The sequence below is a fragment of the Ranitomeya imitator genome, chromosome 4 (genome assembly GCF_032444005.1).
Source record: "Ranitomeya imitator isolate aRanImi1 chromosome 4, aRanImi1.pri, whole genome shotgun sequence".
NCBI lineage: Eukaryota > Metazoa > Chordata > Amphibia > Anura > Dendrobatidae > Ranitomeya > Ranitomeya imitator.
Genome location: NC_091285.1, coordinates 90,918,940 through 90,944,898, shown reverse-complemented (window position 1 = coordinate 90,944,898; position 25,959 = coordinate 90,918,940). Strand labels below are relative to the sequence as shown.

The 25,959-nt window shown below is 39.4% G+C and overlaps 18 non-coding genes across 18 annotated transcripts; all 18 read right to left on the bottom strand.

The window, feature by feature from the left end:
* Positions 1–2,813: 2,813 nt before the first annotated feature.
* On the bottom strand, positions 2,814–2,895 carry TRNAL-UAG (transfer RNA leucine (anticodon UAG)). The gene has a single exon. It is a non-coding gene; the product is annotated as a tRNA-Leu (tRNA).
* Positions 2,896–5,860: 2,965 nt separating this feature from the next.
* Positions 5,861–5,942, bottom strand: TRNAL-AAG (transfer RNA leucine (anticodon AAG)). Its single transcript has one exon. It is a non-coding gene; the product is annotated as a tRNA-Leu (tRNA).
* A 239-nt stretch (positions 5,943–6,181) lies between these two features.
* TRNAL-AAG (transfer RNA leucine (anticodon AAG)) lies at positions 6,182–6,263 on the bottom strand. Its single transcript has one exon. It is a non-coding gene; the product is annotated as a tRNA-Leu (tRNA).
* Positions 6,264–7,310: 1,047 nt separating this feature from the next.
* TRNAL-AAG (transfer RNA leucine (anticodon AAG)) lies at positions 7,311–7,392 on the bottom strand. Its single transcript has one exon. It is a non-coding gene; the product is annotated as a tRNA-Leu (tRNA).
* Positions 7,393–7,631: 239 nt separating this feature from the next.
* Positions 7,632–7,713, bottom strand: TRNAL-AAG (transfer RNA leucine (anticodon AAG)). The gene has a single exon. It is a non-coding gene; the product is annotated as a tRNA-Leu (tRNA).
* Positions 7,714–8,112: 399 nt separating this feature from the next.
* On the bottom strand, positions 8,113–8,194 carry TRNAL-AAG (transfer RNA leucine (anticodon AAG)). The gene has a single exon. It is a non-coding gene; the product is annotated as a tRNA-Leu (tRNA).
* A 246-nt stretch (positions 8,195–8,440) lies between these two features.
* On the bottom strand, positions 8,441–8,522 carry TRNAI-UAU (transfer RNA isoleucine (anticodon UAU)). The gene has a single exon. It is a non-coding gene; the product is annotated as a tRNA-Ile (tRNA).
* A 2,965-nt stretch (positions 8,523–11,487) lies between these two features.
* Positions 11,488–11,569, bottom strand: TRNAL-AAG (transfer RNA leucine (anticodon AAG)). The gene has a single exon. It is a non-coding gene; the product is annotated as a tRNA-Leu (tRNA).
* A 239-nt stretch (positions 11,570–11,808) lies between these two features.
* Positions 11,809–11,890, bottom strand: TRNAL-AAG (transfer RNA leucine (anticodon AAG)). Its single transcript has one exon. It is a non-coding gene; the product is annotated as a tRNA-Leu (tRNA).
* A 1,047-nt stretch (positions 11,891–12,937) lies between these two features.
* Positions 12,938–13,019, bottom strand: TRNAL-AAG (transfer RNA leucine (anticodon AAG)). The gene has a single exon. It is a non-coding gene; the product is annotated as a tRNA-Leu (tRNA).
* Positions 13,020–13,258: 239 nt separating this feature from the next.
* TRNAL-AAG (transfer RNA leucine (anticodon AAG)) lies at positions 13,259–13,340 on the bottom strand. Its single transcript has one exon. It is a non-coding gene; the product is annotated as a tRNA-Leu (tRNA).
* A 399-nt stretch (positions 13,341–13,739) lies between these two features.
* TRNAL-AAG (transfer RNA leucine (anticodon AAG)) lies at positions 13,740–13,821 on the bottom strand. The gene has a single exon. It is a non-coding gene; the product is annotated as a tRNA-Leu (tRNA).
* A 246-nt stretch (positions 13,822–14,067) lies between these two features.
* On the bottom strand, positions 14,068–14,149 carry TRNAI-UAU (transfer RNA isoleucine (anticodon UAU)). Its single transcript has one exon. It is a non-coding gene; the product is annotated as a tRNA-Ile (tRNA).
* A 2,484-nt stretch (positions 14,150–16,633) lies between these two features.
* On the bottom strand, positions 16,634–16,715 carry TRNAL-AAG (transfer RNA leucine (anticodon AAG)). The gene has a single exon. It is a non-coding gene; the product is annotated as a tRNA-Leu (tRNA).
* Positions 16,716–17,436: 721 nt separating this feature from the next.
* On the bottom strand, positions 17,437–17,518 carry TRNAL-AAG (transfer RNA leucine (anticodon AAG)). The gene has a single exon. It is a non-coding gene; the product is annotated as a tRNA-Leu (tRNA).
* Positions 17,519–17,917: 399 nt separating this feature from the next.
* Positions 17,918–17,999, bottom strand: TRNAL-AAG (transfer RNA leucine (anticodon AAG)). Its single transcript has one exon. It is a non-coding gene; the product is annotated as a tRNA-Leu (tRNA).
* Positions 18,000–18,245: 246 nt separating this feature from the next.
* TRNAL-UAG (transfer RNA leucine (anticodon UAG)) lies at positions 18,246–18,327 on the bottom strand. The gene has a single exon. It is a non-coding gene; the product is annotated as a tRNA-Leu (tRNA).
* Positions 18,328–21,139: 2,812 nt separating this feature from the next.
* Positions 21,140–21,221, bottom strand: TRNAL-UAG (transfer RNA leucine (anticodon UAG)). The gene has a single exon. It is a non-coding gene; the product is annotated as a tRNA-Leu (tRNA).
* Between the last annotated feature and the right edge of the window lie 4,738 nt (positions 21,222–25,959).

Genomic DNA, 25,959 nt, shown 5'->3' with positions numbered 1-25,959 from the left:
GGGTGCTGAGGTTACAGTCTGTCTGGAGCTTCTAGCTGCTTCCAAAGCGATCTGCTCCAGCAATGCCATCTCCTGAGCTCTGTGAATGGCCTTCCTCTTATCGTCTATGGTGGCCTCTTCTCCCAGAAATGCCAACTCCTCCTCGTACCACACAACCCACTGACTTTTTTGGGTATTTACCTCCGGCTGCAGTCTTTCCTCCATTTGCTGTGAGGATCCTTCCTCAGTGTCATCTTGCAGGCGAACTCCTTCCAAAGCCTCAATTAGCTGCTCCTTGGAGAGTCCTTTAAAACGGACTCCTACTTCATGGGCCTTTGTTTGTAGGTTCATCGCAGTCCAGCTCTTGTACTCTGCGGTGCTGGTTCCCAATGTTGATGGGCCTTTGTCCTCCATTCCTTATGCTCTGATCCCACTGCTGCCAACCAGTTTGTGACGGGGTGTACAGCAGAGCAGAAAGGGACAACAGGCCGAGGGATGATCCAATGAGATTTATTAAAGCAGGGAGCATACAACATCAAATATCCATAATGTCCTTCAAGTCCACCAGAAGTCCACAATAAGCCCAAGTAAATAAACAGATCTGGAGGTGCTTTCCAGTAATCCCGCACCCGATAAACGAAACAATAGTCCTTCCACGAGTCCAACAGAACAGATTCGGGGGCACCTCCCGATAATCCTTGTGCCAGCTAACAAAGCAATAGTCCACATGAGTCCAAGGGATCCCAAAACAATCTCACGAACGACGAGATATGTCCTCAGCTCAAGTCTCATCCCGTACGCTTCCGCAGTCACAGATGGACGTGGGGTCTTGCCTCAGCTAAGAATCCCCACTCCTTCCCCTTTAAGGATCAACTCACATCTGATCTCAAAAATAAGAATGGATTATCTGAGCTCCTGGGATCCGCTCATGAAGGGGGGTAGGGGTCACACCTTCTATTCAATGGTTGGGTCCACCTGAAGATTCTAGACTGGTTGGCTCCTCTTAGTCTATCTAGTATGTACATATGACTAGCCACCTGCTGTGAGAAAGAATGGCTATTCTTCACTAGTGGTGTTGACAAACCTTAATTACATTATAGCTTAGGGCTGCAAGTATTGGGGGAAGGAGACATATTGTTACAGGTGAACTCCCAGCACAAGAAAATACATAAATTACAGCTAATAGAAACCAGAGAACAGTTACATACATCAAATGGCATATTATTCAAATACAGGACAGGGCAAAAGTACATATCATGACAGACATGTCTCTAAATATTAGGAAAAAAACAATAATTATATCAACTGTTTTTATCTTAACCAGAAAGAAAACACTTAAGCAAATACAAAAGAAGATTAAAACACATGTAAGTTTGTATGTTAGTAAAATCATAAGAGTAAGTTCAAAACAATTTTCAAGCACATATCATACTGGCAGCAGTGGGATGAAAGCACATGCAAATTTTGTCTGTTTTCATAATTATAAGAATAAGATCAAAAGATTTTCAAGAACTCATACTGCTGAGTCATACTCAGCATGATTAAGTAGGCTTCCTTAGAGTAAGTGAAGTACATTTGACAACATTTAAAATTAGTGCATGTTGGAAAAAGGGCATGTCTCTAAACATTAGGAAAAACCAATGATTCTATCAACGGTCTTTATCTTAACCGAAAACCGAAAAATCATACAAATACAAAAGAAGATTAGATCACATGCTAATTTGCATGTTAGCAAAATCATAAGAATAAGTACAAAAACATTTCAAGACCTCATAATACTGGCAGCAGTGGGATTAAAGCATATGCTAATTTTGTATGTTAGCATAGTTATAAGAATAAGATAAAAAGGTTTTAAGGAACTCTTACTACTGGCAGCAGTGGGATTTGAACCTACAGGTCTGTTGTAAAATGGTTAAGTCTCTAAACAATAGGAAAAACCAATGATTCTATCAACTGTCTTTTCCTAAACAGAAATCCACACACTCATGCAAATACAAAATCATAAGAATTAGATCAAAAGGTTCTGAAGACCTACTGGCAGCAGTGGGATTTCAACCCACGCCTCTGAAGAGACTGGAGCCTTAATCCAGCGCCTTAGACCGCTCGGCCATGCTACCTTTAGCAGCATGATTTTTAAGATTCCTTATCTTAACTGAAAACCACAAAATTATACAAATACAAAAGATTAAATCACATGTTAATTTGCATGTTAGCAAAATCATAAGAATAAGTACAAAAACATTTCAAGACCGCATAATACTGGCAGCAGTGGGATTAAAGCATATGCTAATTTTGTATATTAGCGTATGTATAAGAATAAGATAAAAAGGTTTTAAGGAACTCTTACTACTGGCAGCAGGGATTTAAACCTACAGGTCTGTTGTAAAATGGTTAAGTCTCTAAACAATAGGAAAAACAATGATTCTATCAACTGTCTTTTCCTAAACAGAAACCCACACACTCATGCAAATACAAAATCATTTGAATTAGATCAAAAGGTTCTGAAGACCTACTGGCAGCAGTGGGATTTGAACCCACGCCTCTGAAGAGACTGGAGCCTTAACCCAGCGCCTTAGACCACTCGGCCATGCTACCCTAATGTACTACATGAAAAAAGCTTCCTTAGAGTAAGTTTAGTGAATTTTCCTACATTTTAACTTCTTCAAGGTGGAAAATGGATAGGTCTCTAAGCAAAAAGCAATGATTCTATCTACTGTCTTTTGCAAAACAGCAAAGCATGGACTCATACAAATACAAAATAATAAAACACATGCTAATTTTTCTATTAGCAAAATCATAAATATAAGCTAAAAAGTTTCAAAGTAGAAATACACTGGCAGCAGTGGGATTTGAACCCACGCCTCCAAAGAGACTGGAGCCTAAGTCCAGCGCCTTAGACCACTCGGCCATGCTACCATTAACAGCATGATTTTTACGATTCCTTATCTTAACTGAAAACCGCAAAATTATACAAATACAAAAGATTAAATCACATGTTAATTTGCATGTTAGCAAAATCATAAGAATAAGTACAAAAACATTTCAAGACCGCATAATACTGGCAGCAGTGGGATTAAAGCATATGCTAATTTTGTATGTTAGCATAATTATAAGAATAAGATAACAAGGTTTAACATAGCATAATGTTCTAGAATAGTCTGTTTAATCGCCGCATACTCACAGTTCCCCCGAGGGTCCATAGCTCTATAGGCTTCAGCAGCTCCACCCTCTAAGAACCCCACAAGATGTCGAACTCGCTCCCTTTCCGGGACTTCCATTAATCAACACTGATGCTCAAAGTCCTGGAAGAAGCCCTCAATGTCGCCTGCAGCCTCATTAAAGGGCTTAAAGTCTTTGTGGGACACTCTGGGGAGTTCCCTCATGGTGGGTGCTGAGGTTACAGTCTGTCTGGAGCTTCTAGCTGCTTCCAAAGCGATCTGCTCCAGCAATGCCATCTCCTGAGCTCTGTGAATGGCCTTCCTCTTATCGTCTATGGTGGCCTCTTCTCCCAGAAATGCCAACTCCTCCTCGTACCACACAACCCACTGACTTTTTTGGGTATTTACCTCCGGCTGCAGTCTTTCCTCCATTTGCTGTGAGGATCCTTCCTCAGTGTCATCTTGCAGGCGAACTCCTTCCAAAGCTTCAATTAGCTGCTCCTTGGAGAGTCCTTTAAAACGGACTCCTACTTCATGGGCCTTTGTTTGTAGGTTCATCGCAGTCCAGCTCTTGTACTCTGCGGTGCTGGTTCCCAATGTTGATGGGCCTTTGTCCTCCATTCCTTATGCTCTGATCCCACTGCTGCCAACCAGTTTGTGACGGGGTGTACAGCAGAGCAGGAAGGGACAACAGGCCGAGGGATGATCCAATGAGATTTATTAAAGCAGGGAGCATACAACATCAAATATCCATAATGTCCTTCAAGTCCACCAGAAGTCCACAATAAGCCCAAGTAAATAAACAGATCTGGAGGTGCTTTCCAGTAATCCCGCACCCGATAAACGAAACAATAGTCCTTCCACGAGTCCAACAGAACAGATTCGGGGGCACCTCCAGATAATCCTTGTGCCAGCTAACAAAGCAATAGTCCACATGAGTCCAAGGGATCCCAAAACAATCTCACGAACGACGAGATATGTCCTCAGCTCAAGTCTCATCCCGTACGCTTCCGCAGTCACAGATGGACATGGGGTCTTGCCTCAGCTAAGAATCCCCACTCCTTCCCCTTTAAGGATCAACTCACATCTGATCTCAAAAATAAGAATGGATTATCTGAGCTCCTGGGATCCGCCCATGAAGGGGGGTAGGGGTCACACCTTCTATTCAATGGTTGGGTCCACCTGAAGATTCTAGACTGGTCGGCTCCTCTTAGTCTATCTAGTATGTACATATGACTAGCCACCTGCTGTGAGAAAGAATGGCTATTCTTCACTAGTGGTGTTGACAAACCTTAATTACATTATAGCTTAGGGCTGCAAGTATTGGGGGAAGGAGACATATTGTTACAGGTGAACTACCTGCACAAGAAAATACATAAATTACAGCTAATAGAAACCAGAGAACAGTTACATACATCAAATGGCATATTATTCAAATACAGGACAGGGCAAAAGTACATATCATGACAGACATGTCTCTAAATATTAGGAAAAAAACAATAATTCTATCAACTGTTTTTATCTTAACCAGAAAGAAAACACTTAAGCAAATACAAAAGAAGATTAAAACACATGTACGTTTGTATGTTAGTAAAATCATAAGAGTAAGTTCAAAACAATTTTCAAGCACATATCATACTGGCAGCAGTGGGATGAAAGCACATGCAAATTTTGTCTGTTTTCATAATTATAAGAATAAGATCAAAAGATTTTCAAGAACTCATACTGCTGAGTCATACTCAGCATGATTAAGTAGGCTTCCTTAGAGTAAGTGAAGTACATTTGACAACATTTAAAATTAGTGCATGTTGGAAAAAGGGCATGTCTCTAAACATTAGGAAAAACCAATGATTCTATCAACGGTCTTTATCTTAACCGAAAACCGAAAAATCATACAAATACAAAAGAAGATTAGATCACATGCTAATTTGCATGTTAGCAAAATCATAAGAATAAGTACAAAAACATTTCAAGACCTCATAATACTGGCAGCAGTGGGATTAAAGCATATGCTAATTTTGTATGTTAGCATAGTTATAAGAATAAGATAAAAAGGTTTTAAGGAACTCTTACTACTGGCAGCAGTGGGATTTGAACCTACAGGTCTGTTGTAAAATGGTTAAGTCTCTAAACAATAGGAAAAACCAATGATTCTATCAACTGTCTTTTCCTAAACAGAAATCCACACACTCATGCAAATACAAAATCATAAGAATTAGATCAAAAGGTTCTGAAGACCTACTGGCAGCAGTGGGATTTCAACCCACGCCTCTGAAGAGACTGGAGCCTTAATCCAGCGCCTTAGACCGCTCGGCCATGCTACCTTTAGCAGCATGATTTTTAAGATTCCTTATCTTAACTGAAAACCACAAAATTATACAAATGCAAAAGATTAAATCACATGTTAATTTGCATGTTAGCAAAATCATAAGAATAAGTACAAATACATTTCAAGACCGCATAATACTGGCAGCAGTGGGATTAAAGCATATGCTAATTTTGTATATTAGCGTATGTATAAGAATAAGATAAAAAGGTTTTAAGGAACTCTTACTACTGGCAGCAGTGGGATTTAAACCTACAGGTCTGTTGTAAAATGGTTAAGTCTCTAAACAATAGGAAAAAACAATGATTCTATCAACTGTCTTTTCCTAAACAGAAACCCACACACTCATGCAAATACAAAATCATTTGAATTAGATCAAAATGTTCTGAAGACCTACTGGCAGCAGTGGGATTTGAACCCACGCCTCTGAAGAGACTGGAGCCTTAATCCAGCGCCTTAGACCGCTCGGCCATGCTACCCTAATATACTACATAAAAAAAGCTTCCTTAGAGTAAGTTTAGTGAATTTTCCTACATTTTAACTTCTTCAAGGTGGAAAATGGATAGGTCTCTAAGCAAAAAGCAATGATTCTATCTACTGTCTTTTGCAAAGCAGCAAAGCATGGACTCATACAAATACAAAATAATAAAACACATGCTAATTTTTCTATTAGCAAAATCATGAATATAAGCTAAAAAGTTTCAAAGTAGAAATACACTGGCAGCAGTGGGATTTGAACCCACGCCTCTGAAGAGACTGGAGCCTTAATCCAGCGCCTTAGACCGCTCGGCCATGCTACCTTTAGCAGCATGACTTTTAAGATTCCTTATCTTAACTGAAAACCACAAAATTATACAAATACAAAAGATTAAATCACATGTTAATTTGCATGTTAGCAAAATCATAAGAATAAGTACAAAAACATTTCAAGACCGCATAATACTGGCAGCAGTGGGATTAAAGCATATGCTAATTTTGTATATTAGCGTATGTATAAGAATAAGATAAAAAGGTTTTAAGGAACTCTTACTACTGGCAGCAGTGGGATTTAAACCTACAGGTCAGTTGTAAAATGGTTAAGTCTCTAAACAATAGGAAAAAACAATGATTCTATCAACTGTCTTTATCTTAACCAGAAAGAAAACACTTAAGCAAATACAAAAGAAGATTAAAACACATGTAAGTTTGTATGTTAGTAAAATCATAAGAGTAAGTTCAAAACAATTTTCAAGCACATATCATACTGGCAGCAGTGGGATGAAAGCACATGCAAATTTTGTCTGTTTTCATAATTATAAGAATAAGATCAAAAGATTTTCAAGAACTCATACTGCTGAGTCATACTCAGCATGATTAAGTAGGCTTCCTTAGAGTAAGTGAAGTACATTTGACAACATTTAAAATTAGTGCATGTTGGAAAAAGGGCATGTCTCTAAACATTAGGAAAAACCAATGATTCTATCAACGGTCTTTATCTTAACCGAAAACCGAAAAATCATACAAATACAAAAGAAGATTAGATCACATGCTAATTTGCATGTTAGCAAAATCATAAGAATAAGTACAAAAACATTTCAAGACCTCATAATACTGGCAGCAGTGGGATTAAAGCATATGCTAATTTTGTATGTTAGCATAGTTATAAGAATAAGATAAAAAGGTTTTAAGGAACTCTTACTACTGGCAGCAGTGGGATTTAAACCTACAGGTCTGTTGTAAAATGGTTAAGTCTCTAAACAATAGGAAAAAACAATGATTCTATCAACTGTCTTTTCCTAAACAGAAACCCACACACTCATGCAAATACAAAATCATTTGAATTAGATCAAAATGTTCTGAAGACCTACTGGCAGCAGTGGGATTTGAACCCACGCCTCTGAAGAGACTGGAGCCTTAATCCAGCGCCTTAGACCGCTCGGCCATGCTACCCTAATATACTACATAGAAAAAGCTTCCTTAGAGTAAGTTTAGTGAATTTTCCTACATTTTAACTTCTTCAAGGTGGAAAATGGATAGGTCTCTAAGCAAAAAGCAATGATTCTATCTACTGTCTTTTGCAAAGCAGCAAAGCATGGACTCATACAAATACAAAATAATAAAACACATGCTAATTTTTCTATTAGCAAAATCATAAATATAAGCTAAAAAGTTTCAAAGTAGAAATACACTGGCAGCAGTGGGATTTGAACCCACGCCTCTGAAGAGACTGGAGCCTTAATCCAGCGCCTTAGACCACTCGGCCATGCTACCTTTAGCAGCATGATTTTTAAGATTCCTTATCTTAACTGAAAACCACAAAATTATACAAATACAAAAGATTAAATCACATGTTAATTTGCATGTTAGCAAAATCATAAGAATAAGTACAAAAACATTTCAAGACCGCATAATACTGGCAGCAGTGGGATTAAAGCATATGCTAATTTTGTATATTAGCGTATGTATAAGAATAAGATAAAAAGGTTTTAAGGAACTCTTACTACTGGCAGCAGTGGGATTTAAACCTACAGGTCAGTTGTAAAATGGTTAAGTCTCTAAACAATAGGAAAAAACAATGATTCTATCAACTGTCTTTTCCTAAACAGAAACCCACACACTCATGCAAATACAAAATCATTTGAATTAGATCAAAATGTTCTGAAGACCTACTGGCAGCAGTGGGATTTGAACCCACGCCTCTGAAGAGACTGGAGCCTTAATCCAGCGCCTTAGACCGCTCGGCCATGCTACCCTAATATACTACATAAAAAAAGCTTCCTTAGAGTAAGTTTAATGAATTTTCCTACAGTTTAACTTCTTCAAGGTGGAAAATGGATAGGTCTCTAAGCAAAAAGGAAAAAGCAATGATTCTATCTACTGTCTTTTGCAAAACAGCAAAGCATGGACGCATACAAATACAAAATAATAAAACACATGCTAATTTTTCTATTAGCAAAATCATAAATATAAGCTAAAAAGTTTCAAAGTAGAAATACACTGGCAGCAGTGGGATTTGAACCCACGCCTCCAAAGAGACTGGAGCATAGGTCCAGCGCCTTAGACCACTCGGCCATGCTACCTTTAACAGCATGATTTCTACGATTCCTTATCTTAACTGAAAACCGCAAAATTATACAAATACAAAAGATTAAATCACATGTTAATTTGCATGTTAGCAAAATCATAAGAATAAGTACAAAAACATTTCAAGACCGCATAATACTGGCAGCAGTGGGATTAAAGCATATGCTAATTGTGTATTTTAGCATAATTATAAGAATAAGATAACAAGGTTTAACATAGCATAATGTTCTAGAATAGTCTGTTTAATCGCCGCATACTCACAGTTCCCCCGAGGGTCCATAGCTCTATAGGCTTCAGCAGCTCCACCCTCTAAGAACCCCACAAGATGTCGAACTCGCTACCTTTCCGGGACTTCCATTAATCAACACTGATGCTCAAAGTCCTGGAAGAAGCCCTCAATGTCGCCTGCAGCCTCATTAAAGGGCTTAAAGTCTTTGTGGGACACTCTGGGGAGTTCCCTCATGGTGGGTGCTGAGGTTACAGTCTGTCTGGAGCTTCTAGCTGCTTCCAAAGCGATCTGCTCCAGCAATGCCATCTCCTGAGCTCTGTGAATGGCCTTCCTCTTATCGTCTATGGTGGCCTCTTCTCCCAGAAATGCCAACTCCTCCTCGTACCACACAACCCACTGACTTTTTTGGGTATTTACCTCCGGCTGCAGTCTTTCCTCCATTTGCTGTGAGGATCCTTCCTCAGTGTCATCTTGCAGGCGAACTCCTTCCAAAGCCTCAATTAGCTGCTCCTTGGAGAGTCCTTTAAAACGGACTCCTACTTCATGGGCCTTTGTTTGTAGGTTCATCGCAGTCCAGCTCTTGTACTCTGCGGTGCTGGTTCCCAATGTTGATGGGCCTTTGTCCTCCATTCCTTATGCTCTGATCCCACTGCTGCCAACCAGTTTGTGACGGGGTGTACAGCAGAGCAGGAAGGGACAACAGGCCGAGGGATGATCCAATGAGATTTATTAAAGCAGGGAGCATACAACATCAAATATCCATAATGTCCTTCAAGTCCACCAGAAGTCCACAATAAGCCCAAGTAAATAAACAGATCTGGAGGTGCTTTCCAGTAATCCCGCACCCGATAAACGAAACAATAGTCCTTCCACGAGTCCAACAGAACAGATTCGGGGGCACCTCCAGATAATCCTTGTACCAGCTAACAAAGCAATAGTCCACATGAGTCCAAGGGATCCCAAAACAATCTCACGAACGACGAGATATGTCCTCAGCTCAAGTCTCATCCCGTACGCTTCCGCAGTCACAGATGGACGTGGGGTCTTGCCTCAGCTAAGAATCCCCACTCCTTCCCCTTTAAGGATCAACTCACATCTGATCTCAAAAATAAGAATGGATTATCTGAGCTCCTGGGATCCGCCCATGAAGGGGGGTAGGGGTCACACCTTCTATTCAATGGTTGGGTCCACCTGAAGATTCTAGACTGGTCGGCTCCTCTTAGTCTATCTAGTATGTACATATGACTAGCCACCTGCTGTGAGAAAGAATGGCTATTCTTCACTAGTGGTGTTGACAAACCTTAATTACATTATAGCTTAGGGCTGCAAGTATTGGGGGAAGGAGACATATTGTTACAGGTGAACTACCTGCACAAGAAAATACATAAATTACAGCTAATAGAAACCAGAGAACAGTTACATACATCAAATGGCATATTATTCAAATACAGGACAGGGCAAAAGTACATATCATGACAGACATGTCTCTAAATATTAGGAAAAAAACAATAATTCTATCAACTGTTTTTATCTTAACCAGAAAGAAAACACTTAAGCAAATACAAAAGAAGATTAAAACACATGTACGTTTGTATGTTAGTAAAATCATAAGAGTAAGTTCAAAACAATTTTCAAGCACATATCATACTGGCAGCAGTGGGATGAAAGCACATGCAAATTTTGTCTGTTTTCATAATTATAAGAATAAGATCAAAAGATTTTCAAGAACTCATACTGCTGAGTCATACTCAGCATGATTAAGTAGGCTTCCTTAGAGTAAGTGAAGTACATTTGACAACATTTAAAATTAGTGCATGTTGGAAAAAGGGCATGTCTCTAAACATTAGGAAAAACCAATGATTCTATCAACGGTCTTTATCTTAACCGAAAACCGAAAAATCATACAAATACAAAAGAAGATTAGATCACATGCTAATTTGCATGTTAGCAAAATCATAAGAATAAGTACAAAAACATTTCAAGACCTCATAATACTGGCAGCAGTGGGATTAAAGCATATGCTAATTTTGTATGTTAGCATAGTTATAAGAATAAGATAAAAAGGTTTTAAGGAACTCTTACTACTGGCAGCAGTGGGATTTGAACCTACAGGTCTGTTGTAAAATGGTTAAGTCTCTAAACAATAGGAAAAACCAATGATTCTATCAACTGTCTTTTCCTAAACAGAAATCCACACACTCATGCAAATACAAAATCATAAGAATTAGATCAAAAGGTTCTGAAGACCTACTGGCAGCAGTGGGATTTCAACCCACGCCTCTGAAGAGACTGGAGCCTTAATCCAGCGCCTTAGACCGCTCGGCCATGCTACCTTTAGCAGCATGATTTTTAAGATTCCTTATCTTAACTGAAAACCACAAAATTATACAAATGCAAAAGATTAAATCACATGTTAATTTGCATGTTAGCAAAATCATAAGAATAAGTACAAATACATTTCAAGACCGCATAATACTGGCAGCAGTGGGATTAAAGCATATGCTAATTTTGTATATTAGCGTATGTATAAGAATAAGATAAAAAGGTTTTAAGGAACTCTTACTACTGGCAGCAGTGGGATTTAAACCTACAGGTCTGTTGTAAAATGGTTAAGTCTCTAAACAATAGGAAAAAACAATGATTCTATCAACTGTCTTTTCCTAAACAGAAACCCACACACTCATGCAAATACAAAATCATTTGAATTAGATCAAAATGTTCTGAAGACCTACTGGCAGCAGTGGGATTTGAACCCACGCCTCTGAAGAGACTGGAGCCTTAATCCAGCGCCTTAGACCGCTCGGCCATGCTACCCTAATATACTACATAAAAAAAGCTTCCTTAGAGTAAGTTTAGTGAATTTTCCTACATTTTAACTTCTTCAAGGTGGAAAATGGATAGGTCTCTAAGCAAAAAGCAATGATTCTATCTACTGTCTTTTGCAAAGCAGCAAAGCATGGACTCATACAAATACAAAATAATAAAACACATGCTAATTTTTCTATTAGCAAAATCATGAATATAAGCTAAAAAGTTTCAAAGTAGAAATACACTGGCAGCAGTGGGATTTGAACCCACGCCTCTGAAGAGACTGGAGCCTTAATCCAGCGCCTTAGACCGCTCGGCCATGCTACCTTTAGCAGCATGACTTTTAAGATTCCTTATCTTAACTGAAAACCACAAAATTATACAAATACAAAAGATTAAATCACATGTTAATTTGCATGTTAGCAAAATCATAAGAATAAGTACAAAAACATTTCAAGACCGCATAATACTGGCAGCAGTGGGATTAAAGCATATGCTAATTTTGTATATTAGCGTATGTATAAGAATAAGATAAAAAGGTTTTAAGGAACTCTTACTACTGGCAGCAGTGGGATTTAAACCTACAGGTCAGTTGTAAAATGGTTAAGTCTCTAAACAATAGGAAAAAACAATGATTCTATCAACTGTCTTTATCTTAACCAGAAAGAAAACACTTAAGCAAATACAAAAGAAGATTAAAACACATGTAAGTTTGTATGTTAGTAAAATCATAAGAGTAAGTTCAAAACAATTTTCAAGCACATATCATACTGGCAGCAGTGGGATGAAAGCACATGCAAATTTTGTCTGTTTTCATAATTATAAGAATAAGATCAAAAGATTTTCAAGAACTCATACTGCTGAGTCATACTCAGCATGATTAAGTAGGCTTCCTTAGAGTAAGTGAAGTACATTTGACAACATTTAAAATTAGTGCATGTTGGAAAAAGGGCATGTCTCTAAACATTAGGAAAAACCAATGATTCTATCAACGGTCTTTATCTTAACCGAAAACCGAAAAATCATACAAATACAAAAGAAGATTAGATCACATGCTAATTTGCATGTTAGCAAAATCATAAGAATAAGTACAAAAACATTTCAAGACCTCATAATACTGGCAGCAGTGGGATTAAAGCATATGCTAATTTTGTATGTTAGCATAGTTATAAGAATAAGATAAAAAGGTTTTAAGGAACTCTTACTACTGGCAGCAGTGGGATTTAAACCTACAGGTCTGTTGTAAAATGGTTAAGTCTCTAAACAATAGGAAAAAACAATGATTCTATCAACTGTCTTTTCCTAAACAGAAACCCACACACTCATGCAAATACAAAATCATTTGAATTAGATCAAAATGTTCTGAAGACCTACTGGCAGCAGTGGGATTTGAACCCACGCCTCTGAAGAGACTGGAGCCTTAATCCAGCGCCTTAGACCGCTCGGCCATGCTACCCTAATATACTACATAGAAAAAGCTTCCTTAGAGTAAGTTTAGTGAATTTTCCTACATTTTAACTTCTTCAAGGTGGAAAATGGATAGGTCTCTAAGCAAAAAGCAATGATTCTATCTACTGTCTTTTGCAAAGCAGCAAAGCATGGACTCATACAAATACAAAATAATAAAACACATGCTAATTTTTCTATTAGCAAAATCATAAATATAAGCTAAAAAGTTTCAAAGTAGAAATACACTGGCAGCAGTGGGATTTGAACCCACGCCTCTGAAGAGACTGGAGCCTTAATCCAGCGCCTTAGACCACTCGGCCATGCTACCTTTAGCAGCATGATTTTTAAGATTCCTTATCTTAACTGAAAACCACAAAATTATACAAATACAAAAGATTAAATCACATGTTAATTTGCATGTTAGCAAAATCATAAGAATAAGTACAAAAACATTTCAAGACCGCATAATACTGGCAGCAGTGGGATTAAAGCATATGCTAATTTTGTATATTAGCGTATGTATAAGAATAAGATAAAAAGGTTTTAAGGAACTCTTACTACTGGCAGCAGTGGGATTTAAACCTACAGGTCAGTTGTAAAATGGTTAAGTCTCTAAACAATAGGAAAAAACAATGATTCTATCAACTGTCTTTTCCTAAACAGAAACCCACACACTCATGCAAATACAAAATCATTTGAATTAGATCAAAATGTTCTGAAGACCTACTGGCAGCAGTGGGATTTGAACCCACGCCTCTGAAGAGACTGGAGCCTTAATCCAGCGCCTTAGACCGCTCGGCCATGCTACCCTAATATACTACATAAAAAAAGCTTCCTTAGAGTAAGTTTAATGAATTTTCCTACAGTTTAACTTCTTCAAGGTGGAAAATGGATAGGTCTCTAAGCAAAAAGGAAAAAGCAATGATTCTATCTACTGTCTTTTGCAAAACAGCAAAGCATGGACGCATACAAATACAAAATAATAAAACACATGCTAATTTTTCTATTAGCAAAATCATAAATATAAGCTAAAAAGTTTCAAAGTAGAAATACACTGGCAGCAGTGGGATTTGAACCCACGCCTCCAAAGAGACTGGAGCATAGGTCCAGCGCCTTAGACCACTCGGCCATGCTACCTTTAACAGCATGATTTCTACGATTCCTTATCTTAACTGAAAACCGCAAAATTATACAAATACAAAAGATTAAATCACATGTTAATTTGCATGTTAGCAAAATCATAAGAATAAGTACAAAAACATTTCAAGACCGCATAATACTGGCAGCAGTGGGATTAAAGCATATGCTAATTGTGTATTTTAGCATAATTATAAGAATAAGATAACAAGGTTTAACATAGCATAATGTTCTAGAATAGTCTGTTTAATCGCCGCATACTCACAGTTCCCCCGAGGGTCCATAGCTCTATAGGCTTCAGCAGCTCCACCCTCTAAGAACCCCACAAGATGTCGAACTCGCTACCTTTCCGGGACTTCCATTAATCAACACTGATGCTCAAAGTCCTGGAAGAAGCCCTCAATGTCGCCTGCAGCCTCATTAAAGGGCTTAAAGTCTTTGTGGGACACTCTGGGGAGTTCCCTCATGGTGGGTGCTGAGGTTACAGTCTGTCTGGAGCTTCTAGCTGCTTCCAAAGCGATCTGCTCCAGCAATGCCATCTCCTGAGCTCTGTGAATGGCCTTCCTCTTATCGTCTATGGTGGCCTCTTCTCCCAGAAATGCCAACTCCTCCTCGTACCACACAACCCACTGACTTTTTTGGGTATTTACCTCCGGCTGCAGTCTTTCCTCCATTTGCTGTGAGGATCCTTCCTCAGTGTCATCTTGCAGGCGAACTCCTTCCAAAGCCTCAATTAGCTGCTCCTTGGAGAGTCCTTTAAAACGGACTCCTACTTCATGGGCCTTTGTTTGTAGGTTCATCGCAGTCCAGCTCTTGTACTCTGCGGTGCTGGTTCCCAATGTTGATGGGCCTTTGTCCTCCATTCCTTATGCTCTGATCCCACTGCTGCCAACCAGTTTGTGACGGGGTGTACAGCAGAGCAGGAAGGGACAACAGGCCGAGGGATGATCCAATGAGATTTATTAAAGCAGGGAGCATACAACATCAAATATCCATAATGTCCTTCAAGTCCACCAGAAGTCCACAATAAGCCCAAGTAAATAAACAGATCTGGAGGTGCTTTCCAGTAATCCCGCACCCGATAAACGAAACAATAGTCCTTCCACGAGTCCAACAGAACAGATTCGGGGGCACCTCCAGATAATCCTTGTACCAGCTAACAAAGCAATAGTCCACATGAGTCCAAGGGATCCCAAAACAATCTCACGAACGACGAGATATGTCCTCAGCTCAAGTCTCATCCCGTACGCTTCCGCAGTCACAGATGGACGTGGGGTCTTGCCTCAGCTAAGAATCCCCACTCCTTCCCCTTTAAGGATCAACTCACATCTGATCTCAAAAATAAGAATGGATTATCTGAGCTCCTGGGATCCGCCCATGAAGGGGGGTAGGGGTCACACCTTCTATTCAATGGTTGGGTCCACCTGAAGATTCTAGACTGGTAGGCTCCTCTTAGTCTATCTAGTATGTACATATGACTAGCCACCTGCTGTGAGAAAGAATGGCTATTCTTCACTAGTGGTGTTGACAAACCTTAATTACATTATAGCTTAGGGCTGCAAGTATTGGGGGAAGGAGACATATTGTTACAGGTGAACTCCCTGCACAAGAAAATACATAAATTACAGCTAATAGAAACCAGAGAACAGTTACATACATCAAATGGCATATTATTCAAATACAGGACAGGGCAAAAGTACATATCATGACAGACATGTCTCTAAATATTAGGAAAAAAACAATAATTCTATCAACTGTTTTTATCTTAACCAGAAAGAAAACACTTAAGCAAATACAAAAGAAGATTAAAACACATGTAAGTTTGTATGTTAGTAAAATCATAAGAGTAAGTTCAAAACAATTTTCAAGCACATATCATACTGGCAGCAGTGGGATGAAAGCACATGCAAATTTTGTCTGTTTTCATAATTATAAGAATAAGATCAAAAGATTTTCAAGAACTCATACTGCTGAGTCATACTCAGCATGATTAAGTAGGCTTCCTTAGAGTAAGTGAAGTACATTTGACAACATTTAAAATTAGTGCATGTTGGAAAAAGGGCATGTCTCTAAACATTAGGAAAAACCAATGATTCTATCAACGGTCTTTATCTTAACCGAAAACCGAAAAATCATACAAATACAAAAGAAGATTAGATCACATGCTAATTTGCATGTTAGCAAAATCATAAGAATAAGTACAAAAACATTTCAAGACCTCATAATACTGGCAGCAGTGGGATTAAAGCATATGCTAATTTTGTATGTTAGCATAGTTATAAGAATAAGATAAAAAGGTTTTAAGGAACTCTTACTACTGGCAGCAGTGGGATTTGAACCTACAGGTCTGTTGTAAAATGGTTAAGTCTCTAAACAATAGGAAAAACCAATGATTCTATCAACTGTCTTTTCCTAAACAGAAATCCACACACTCATGCAAATACAAAATCATAAGAATTAGATCAAAAGGTTCTGAAGACCTACTGGCAGCAGTGGGATTTGAACCCACGCCTCTGAAGAGACTGGAGCCTTAATCCAGCGCCTTAGACCGCTCGGCCATGCTACCTTTAGCAGCATGGTTTTTAAGATTCCTTATCTTAACTGAAAACCACAAAATTATACAAATGCAAAAGATTAAATCACATGTTAATTTGCATGTTAGCAAAATCATAAGAATAAGTACAAATACATTTCAAGACCGCATAATACTGGCAGCAGTGGGATTAAAGCATATGCTAATTTTGTATATTAGCGTATGTATAAGAATAAGATAAAAAGGTTTTAAGGAACTCTTACTACTGGCAGCAGTGGGATTTAAACCTACAGGTCAGTTGTAAAATGGTTAAGACTCTAAACAATAGGAAAAAACAATGATTCTATCAACCGTCTTTTCCTAAACAGAAACCCACACACTCATGCAAATACAAAATCATTTGAATTAGATCAAAATGTTCTGAAGACCTACTGGCAGCAGTGGGATTTGAACCCACGCCTCTGAAGAGACTGGAGGCTTAATCCAGCGCCTTAGACCGCTCGGCCATGCTACCCTAATATACTACATAAAAAAAAGCTTCCTTAGAGTAAGTTTAGTGAATTTTCCTACATTTTAACTTCTTCAAGGTGGAAAATGGATAGGTCTCTAAGCAAAAAGCAATGATTCTATCTACTGTCTTTTGCAAAGCAGCAAAGCATGGACTCATACAAATACAAAATAATAAAACACATGCTAATTTTTCTATTAGCAAAATCATAAATATAAGCTAAAAAGTTTCAAAGTAGAAATACACTGGCAGCAGTGGGATTTGAACCCACGCCTCTGAAGAGACTGGAGCCTTAATCCAGCGCCTTAGACCGCTCGGCCATGCTACCTTTAGCAGCATGATTTTTAAGATTCCTTATCTTAACTGAAAACCACAAAATTATACAAATACAAAAGATTAAATCACATGTTAATTTGCATGTTAGCAAAATCATAAGAATAAGTACAAAAACATTTCAAGACCGCATAATACTGGCAGCAGTGGGATTAAAGCATATGCTAATTTTGTATATTAGCGTATGTATAAGAATAAGATAAAAAGGTTTTAAGGAACTCTTACTACTGGCAGCAGTGGGATTTAAACCTACAGGTCAGTTGTAAAATGGTTAAGTCTCTAAACAATAGGAAAAAACAATGATTCTATCAACTGTCTTTTCCTAAACAGAAACCCACACACTCATGCAAATACAAAATCATTTGAATTAGATCAAAATGTTCTGAAGACCTACTGGCAGCAGTGGGATTTGAACCCACGCCTCTGAAGAGACTGGAGCCTTAATCCAGCGCCTTAGACCGCTCGGCCATGCTACCCTAATATACTACATAAAAAAAGCTTCCTTAGAGTAAGTTTAGTGAATTTTCCTACAGTTTAACTTCTTCAAGGTGGAAAATGGATAGGTCTCTAAGCAAAAAGGAAAAAGCAATGATTCTATCTACTGTCTTTTGCAAAACAGCAAAGCATGGACGCATACAAATACAAAATAATAAAACACATGCTAATTTTTCTATTAGCAAAATCATAAATATAAGCTAAAAAGTTTCAAAGTAGAAATACACTGGCAGCAGTGGGATTTGAACCCACGCCTCCAAAGAGACTGGAGCCTAAGTCCAGCGCCTTAGACCACTCGGCCATGCTACCTTTAACAGCATGATTTTTACGATTCCTTATCTTAACTGAAAACCGCAAAATTATACAAATACAAAAGATTAAATTACATGTTAATTTGCATGTTAGCAAAATCATAAGAATAAGTACAAAAACATTTCAAGACCGCATAATACTGGCAGCAGTGGGATTAAAGCATATGCTAATTGTGTATGTTAGCATAATTATAAGAATAAGATAACAAGGTTTAACATAGCATAATGTTCTAGAATAGTCTGTTTAATCGCCGCATACTCACAGTTCCCCCGAGGGTCCATAGCTCTATAGGCTTCAGCAGCTCCACCCTCTAAGAACCCCACAAGATGTCGAACTCGCTCCCTTTCCGGGACTTCCATTAATCAACACTGATGCTCAAAGTCCTGGAAGAAGCCCTCAATGTCGCCTGCAGCCTCATTAAAGGGCTTAAAGTCTTTGTGGGACACTCTGGGGAGTTCCCTCATGGTGGGTGCTGAGGTTACAGTCTGTCTGGAGCTTCTAGCTGCTTCCAAAGCGATCTGCTCCAGCAATGCCATCTCCTGAGCTCTGTGAATGGCCTTCCTCTTATCGTCTATGGTGGCCTCTTCTCCCACAAATGCCAACTCCTCCTCGTACCACACAACCCACTGACTTTTTTGGGTATTTACCTCCGGCTGCAGTCTTTCCTCCATTTGCTGTGAGGATCCTTCCTCAGTGTCATCTTGCAGGCGAACTCCTTCCAAAGCCTCAATTAGCTGCTCCTTGGAGAGTCCTTTAAAACGGACTCCTACTTCATGGGCCTTTGTTTGTAGGTTCATCGCAGTCCAGCTCTTGTACTCTGCGGTGCTGGTTCCCAATGTTGATGGGCCTTTGTCCTCCATTCCTTATGCTCTGATCCCACTGCTGCCAACCAGTTTGTGACGGGGTGTACAGCAGAGCAGGAAGGGACAACAGGCCGAGGGATGATCCAATGAGATTTATTAAAGCAGGGAGCATACAACATCAAATATCCATAATGTCCTTCAAGTCCACCAGAAGTCCACAATAAGCCCAAGTAAATAAACAGATCTGGAGGTGCTTTCCAGTAATCCCGCACCCGATAAACGAAACAATAGTCCTTCCACGAGTCCAACAGAACAGATTCGGGGGCACCTCCAGATAATCCTTGTGCCAGCTAACAAAGCAATAGTCCACATGAGTCCAAGGGATCCCAAAACAATCTCACGAACGACGAGATATGTCCTCAGCTCAAGTCTCATCCCGTACGCTTCCGCAGTCACAGATGGACGTGGGGTCTTGCCTCAGCTAAGAATCCCCACTCCTTCCCCTTTAAGGATCAACTCACATCTGATCTCAAAAATAAGAATGGATTATCTGAGCTCCTGGGATCCGCTCATGAAGGGGGGTAGGGGTCACACCTTCTATTCAATGGTTGGGTCCACCTGAAGATTCTAGACTGGTTGGCTCCTCTTAGTCTATCTAGTATGTACATATGACTAGCCACCTGCTGTGAGAAAGAATGGCTATTCTTCACTAGTGGTGTTGACAAACCTTAATTACATTATAGCTTAGGGCTGCAAGTATTGGGGGAAGGAGACATATTGTTACAGGTGAACTCCCAGCACAAGAAAATACATAAATTACAGCTAATAGAAACCAGAGAACAGTTACATACATCAAATGGCATATTATTCAAATACAGGACAGGGCAAAAGTACATATCATGACAGACATGTCTCTAAATATTAGGAAAAAAACAATAATTCTATCAACTGTTTTTATCTTAACCAGAAAGAAAACACTTAAGCAAATACAAAAGAAGATTAAAACACATGTAAGTTTGTATGTTAGTAAAATCATAAGAGTAAGTTCAAAACAATTTTCAAGCACATATCATACTGGCAGCAGTGGGATGAAAGCACATGCAAATTTTGTCTGTTTTCATAATTATAAGAATAAGATCAAAAGATTTTCAAGAACTCATACTGCTGAGTCATACTCAGCATGATTAAGTAGGCTTCCTTAGAGTAAGTGAAGTACATTTGACAACATTTAAAATTAGTGCATGTTGGAAAAAGGGCATGTCTCTAAACATTAGGAAAAACCAATGATTCTATCAACGGTCTTTATCTTAACTGAAAACCGAAAAATCATACAAATACAAAAGAAGATTAGATCACATGCTAATTTGCATGTTAGCAAAATCATAAGAATAAGTACAAAAACATTTCAAGACCTCATAATACTGGCAGCAGTGGGATTAAAGCATATGCTAATTTTGTATGTTAGCATAGTTATAAGAATAAGATAAAAAGGTTTTAAGGAACTCTTACTACTGGCAGCAGTGGGATTTGAACCTACAGGTCTGTTGTAAAATGGTTAAGTCTCTAAACAATAGGAAAAACCAATGATTCTATCAACTGTCTTTTCCTAAACAGAAATCCACACACTGATGCAAATACAAAATCATTTGAATTAGATCAAAAGGTTCTGAAGAACTACTGGCAGCAGTGGGGTTTGAACCCACGCCTCTGAAGAGACTGGAGCCTTAATCCAGCGCCTTAGACCGCTTGGCCATGCTACCTTAATATACTACATGAAAAAAGCTTCCTTAGAGTAAGTTTAGTGAATTTTCCTACATTTTAACTTCTTCAAGGTGGAAAATGGATAGGTCTCTAAGCAAAAAGGAAAAAGGAATTATTCTATCTACTGTCTTTTGCAAAACAGCAAAGCATGCACTCATACAAATACAAAATAATAAAGCACATGCTAATTTTTCTATTAGCAAAATCATAAATATAAGCTAAAAAGTTTCAAAGTCAAAATACACTGGCAGCAGTGGGATTTGAACCCACGCCTCCAAAGAGACTGGAGCCTAAATCCAGCGCCTTAGACCACTCGGCCATGCTACCTTTAACAGCTTGATTTTTAAGATTCCTTATCTTAACTGAAAACCACAAAATTATACAAATACAAAAGATTAAATCACATGTTAATTTGCATGTTAGCAAAATCATAAGAATAAGTACAAAAACATTTCAAGACCGCATAATACTGGCAGCAGTGGGATTAAAGCATATGCTAATTTTGTATGTTAGCATAATTATAAGAATAAGATAACAAGGTTTAACATAGCATAATGTTCTAGAATAGTCTGTTTAATCGCCGCATACTCACAGTTCCCCCGAGGGTCCATAGCTCTATAGGCTTCAGCAGCTCCACCCTCTAAGAACCCCACAAGATGTCGAACTCGCTCCCTTTCCGGTACTTCCATTAATCAACACTGATGCTCAAAGTCCTGGAAGAAGCCCTCAATGTCGCCTGCAGCCTCATTAAAGGGCTTAAAGTCTTTGTGGGACACTCTGGGGAGTTCCCTCATGGTGGGTGCTGAGGTTACAGTCTGTCTGGAGCTTCTAGCTGCTTCCAAAGCGATCTGCTCCAGCAATGCCATCTCCTGAGCTCTGTGAATGGCCTTCCTCTTATCGTCTATGGTGGCCTCTTCTCCCAGAAATGCCAACTCCTCCTCGTACCACACAACCCACTGACTTTTTTGGGTATTTACCTCCGGCTGCAGTCTTTCCTCCATTTGCTGTGAGGATCCTTCCTCAGTGTCATCTTGCAGGCGAACTCCTTCCAAAGCCTCAATTAGCTGCTCCTTGGAGAGTCCTTTAACCCTCCGTCACATACAATATTCGGACTAACGAGTTCACATACAATGTGCCTGTCAGGCACCTGCTGGAAAAATGCCTATAATATCTAATGTTTGCAATTTCAGTGCTCTAAAAGTGATCAGTGACCTTCATAGGGATGTAATAAAAGAGACTACACATAATCAGTTGCAAAAAAAACATTTACTTAACATAAAACTAATAACTATGAAATACAAACTTTTCAAAACTCCCGCCAAATAGTCCCCAGTTCGACTCTCTCACAAAAATGTACAAAGAAAATTTTTGAACACAAACTTAATTTTAAGGTACCTTAAGTACTATTAAAAACATATTCAATCAGAAGTAGATGCTGAGGTTTCCCCAGAAAAAGTCACACTTGCAGAGCAAATAGCAAGAATTACACACCATTTTTGCATGTGTCAGGCAAATTGCTTTATGACATTTGAGACATTCATAATTTGAAAGCCTTCTGGTTCCGCTTTCCGTTTGGCAGGTGGTGCATCTCCTTCTTTTGTGAGGTGGTGCAGATGGTGACTTTTCACCATCATCTTCTGGGCGGAACCTTTTGAGCTGAACTTGAAGGCGAGAGGGGATACCGATTGTTTTCACGCTTCTCCTGCGTAGCTCTCCAAGTACTAGTTCATGGGCCAATTTTTTCAGATACAATCGTCTACGGAGTGGTTCAAGCTTGTTTTCAAGATAAATTACTTGTGAATTTATACCACCCAAATTCAACATAGCAAAAAATATGACCATTGGCCAGCGTTTGATGTTTCTGCTGACGTTGAAAGTGGAGCACATCTGATCTGCTGTATCCACACCCCCTTTGGTGGCATTGTAAAATGTAATTATCTCCGGTTTTTTTTCTGCCCCAGTCCCAGGATCGATGGCAGCATCATCATGAAGTGTTGATAGAAGAAGTACGATTTTTTTGGCATGTGGTACATAGGAAACTAAAGCCTTTCCATTATGGAATGCAAACATACTGCTGTACTGTTGTCTCTCTTTCACACTTACAAACTGTGGCGGCAATTCCCTTTTGTTTTTTCTTACAGTTCCCACATATGACAGCTTCTGAATTTTCAGATCACAACTTGTAAACCAATTGTCAGCTGTAATATTGCGACCCGATCCAAATAAGGGTTCAGCCAGTCTTTTTACAACATCAATGGGTTTGTTGCTCACACAGTAAGGACCTTCTGGTTGTTTTCCTGCATAAACTTCCAGGTTGTAAGTGTAGGTCTTACTGGCATCAACAAGGGCATAAATTTTTATTCCATATTTGTTTGGCTTTGATGGAATATATTGACGAAAGGCACATCTACCACGAAAACCAGGGAGCATTTCGTCAATAGTGAGATTCTCTCCAGGGTAATAACTAGTGTTGAGCATTCCGATACCGCAAGTATCGGGTATCGGCCGATACTTACGGTATCGGAATTCCGATACCGAGATCCGATACTTTTGTGATATCGGGTATCGGTATCGGATCAATAGGGATGTGTAAAATAAAGAATTAAAATAAAAAATATTGATATGCTCACCTCTCCGGCGGCCCCTGGACATCACGCTGCTAACCGGGAGGCTTCTTTGTTTAAAATGCGCGCCTTTAGGACCTGCGAATGACGTCCCGGCTTCTGATTGGTCGTGTGCCGCCCATGTGACCGGCACGCGACCAATCAGAAGCCGTGACGTCATTCGCAGGTCCTGAATTCCTAGAATTAGGAGTTTAGTGAATGAGAATGACGTCGCGGCTTCTGATTGGTCGCGTGCCGCCCATGTGACCGGCACGCGACCAATCAGAAGCCGCGACATCATTCTCATTCACAAAAACTCCTAATTCTAGGAATTAAGGACCTGCGAATGACGTCGTGGCTTCTGATTGGTCGCGTGCCGGTCACATGGGCGGCACGCGACCAATCAGAAGCCGGGACGTCATTCGCAGGTCCTCAACGCACTCATTTTAAACATAATGCCAGCTGTTCCCCTGATGTGTATCCTGCAATGTGTCCAGCGACCGCGACGTCATTCTCAGGTCCTATACTCCTCATTCTAGGAATTTAGGACCTGAGAATGACGTCGCGGCTTCTGATTGGTCGCGTGGCGGTCACATGAGCGGCACGCGACCAATCACAAGCCGTGACATCATGGAAGTCCCTAAACGCGCTCATTTTAAACAAAGAAGCCTCCCGGTTAGCAGCGTGATGTCCAGGGGCCGCCGGAGAGGTGAGCATATCAATATTTTTTATTTTAATTCTTTATTTTACACATCCCTATGGATCCCAGGGCCTGAAGGAGAATTTCCTCTCCTTCAGACCCTGGGAACCATGAGAATACCTTCAGATACTTGATGTCCCATTGACTTGTATTGGTATCGGATATCGGTATCGGCGATATCCGATATTTTTCGGGTATCGGCCGATACTATCCGATACCGATACTTTCAAGTATCGGACGGTATCGCTCAACACTAGTAATAACTTTGTTTACAGTTTACAACAAATCTTTGAAATATATCACGAATTGGAGCAAGTCGGTCATGTGTTTTGCGTTCGGTTCGGGTAGTTCTGTCGTCAAACCGAAGGCAACGAATTAGAATCTTGAATCTGTTTATGGACATAACAAGGCTACATTTTTCAACTCCATCCCCATCTTTACCCCAAAGTTCCTCCAAACTTTGTCTATTTGCCCTATGAGCTCCTGCAAGGTACAGTAATCCAAAAAAAGCACGCAGTTCTATTTCATCTGTGGGCTTGATGGTTCTGTTGCAGATGTACTTGTCCTTTATAATGTCTATATATTGGTTGGTATATGTGACAATAGAGTCCAGAATGTCATCTGTAAATATACTGTTCCAGCATTCAACTGCAGTTTTTGCATTACGTGCAGTTCCTATTACTGCAGGAAGGTGAGTAATAATGTTTAAAGGTTCCCTACGTTTTTTCTGGAATGGCTTCTTGTTCCATTTAGTATTTTTATCTTTTCCAATATAATATGATCCAACTTCTTCATCCTCACCACTGTCACCATCTTGCTCTGTTTCAGAATCCAGGACACATTCTTCCACCTCATCATGAGAATCAATCTCACTTTCCTCTCCTAAATCCTCATTCAGTGTGAGGTCTCTATCATCTAACAGCATGTTTGTTACTTCCTCAACATCAAGTTGTTTGGATAAATTGTACATTTTCCTCTCCATTTCAGCAGATAATCTGAAGCAAGAGAAGGAATATGTTAGGGAACTACTGTATATGCCTGAGCAGCACACTTTCTTTTATAAAATCTCCCTTATTTCTATGAAATATCCTCACATTTTGTGCTATACATTCATAAAACAAGCTAAATAAACTATTGTGATAAATAAAAACATAAAATACCAACCTTACTGAATGTGACGTATTCACATACAATGAGCCTGAGAGATCTGTGCAGCTATATCCTCTCCCCTGAAGCTCTGAAATCCAACTGTGATATCAGGTTTCACAGACCTTCAAGAGACAGGAGACTACCTGGAGGGAGGGGGTTTCCTCACAATCTGGTGAGGAAGGAGAAATGAAAGTAAAAGAGAAGCGCCTGTCAGATCAGTTGTATGTGACGGAGGGTTAAAACGGACTCCTACTTCATGGGCCTTTGTTTGTAGGTTCATCGCAGTCCAGTTCTTGTACTCTGCGGTGCTGGTTCCCAATGTTGATGGGCCTTTGTCCTCCATTCCTTCTGCTCTGATCCCACTGCTGCCAACCAGTTTGTGATGGGGTGTACAGCAGAGCAGGAAGGGACAACAGGCCAAGGGATGATCCAATGAGATTTATTAAAGCAGGGAGCATACAACATCAAATATCCATAATGTCCTTCAAGTCCACCAGAAGTCCACAATAAGCCCAAGTAAATAAACAGATCTGGAGGTGCTTTCCAGTAATCCCGCACCCGATAAACGAAACAATAGTCCTTCCACGAGTCCAACAGAACAGATTCGGGGGCA